The sequence below is a fragment of the Penaeus monodon genome, chromosome 35 (assembly GCF_015228065.2).
Source record: "Penaeus monodon isolate SGIC_2016 chromosome 35, NSTDA_Pmon_1, whole genome shotgun sequence".
Lineage (NCBI taxonomy): Eukaryota > Metazoa > Arthropoda > Malacostraca > Decapoda > Penaeidae > Penaeus > Penaeus monodon.
The window spans coordinates 9387994-9389271 of NC_051420.1; positions in this window are offsets into that span (position 1 = coordinate 9387994).

The window sequence follows — 1278 nt, forward strand, 5'->3', positions numbered from 1 at the left end:
AAGAAAGAGAGTAAGAGAGAAAGAGATAGATAGTAGTAGAGAAAATAGATAGTAGAGATGATAGATGATAGAGAGAAGAGAGAGAGGAGAGAGAGAGGGGAAGAGAGAGGGGAGAGAGAGAGAGAGAGAGAGAGAGAGAGAGGGGAGCGAGAGAGAGATTCTTCTAAAAATTGGGCTTCAAGAAATGGGATCTTCTGCGAGTCGTTTGTGAAAGACTGTGTGCGGTAATGACCCGTTGCTGTATGCCGATGCTGTGATTTTTTTGATGCTGTGGCCTAGGTTCGAGTTAATGTGCAACTGGCTCATGCTTTTTGTGTTCGAATCCTGCATGGGAACTTGCTGATGCGTGTCTAAAAATCGAGTCCGTGTAGCGGCGGGGATGTGCGGGGTTGCGGTCTCATGAGAGAAAAAGCTGTGGTGCTGTTTCTATTTTTCTGTCTTTTCTGTTTTTTTTTCTTTTTTCTTTTTTGCTGTTTTGTTGTCTTTTTTTTTTTTCTTACTCTTTTTCTTCTCTTTTCCTCTCCTTCTTCTTCTTTTTTTTCTTTTCTCTCTCCCCCCTTTCTTCTTTTTTTTATTTCTCTTCCTTTTCTCTCTCTTCTTTCCCCTCTCCTCTCTCTTTTCTCCCCCTCTCTCTCTCCCCTCTCTCTCTCTCTCTCTTCCTTCTCTTTCTCTTCTCTCTCTCCCCCTCTCTCTCTCTCTCTCTCTTTTTCTCTCTCTCTCTCCTCTTTCTCATTTTTTTTTCTTTTCCCTTTTTTTTCTTTTGTCTCGTTTTTTTGGGGTTTTTTTTTTTTTTTTTTTTTTTTTTGTGGTGTGTGTGGGGGTTGGGTTTGTGTGTGTTGTTGTTGTGGGTGTGTGTGTTTTGGGGTTGTGTTGTGTTTGGGGGTTGGGGTGTGTGTGGTGGGGGTGTGTGTGTGGGGGTGTGTGTGTGTGTTGTGTGTGTGTTGTGTGTGGGGGTGTTTGGGGTGTGTGTGTGGGGTGTGTGGTGTGGGGGTGTGTGTGGGTGTGTTGTGTGGTGGTGTTGTGTTGGTTTTTGTTTTTGCCTTCGTTGGTTTTTCCGGGGGCTAACTTTTTAAATAAACATCACAAATTGCCTGCGAAAGGAGAGTTAGTAATAACTGTATTTCTCTCTGTACCTCATTTGCTTTTTTTCTCTCTCTTTCTCTCCTTTCTGGTTTACTCTCTCCCTCTATTATTTTTCTCATTTCTCTCTCTACTTTCTGTTTCTGTTTCACTTTCATATGAATATTTTTTTTATATCTGATTTCTATTTTCTGCTTT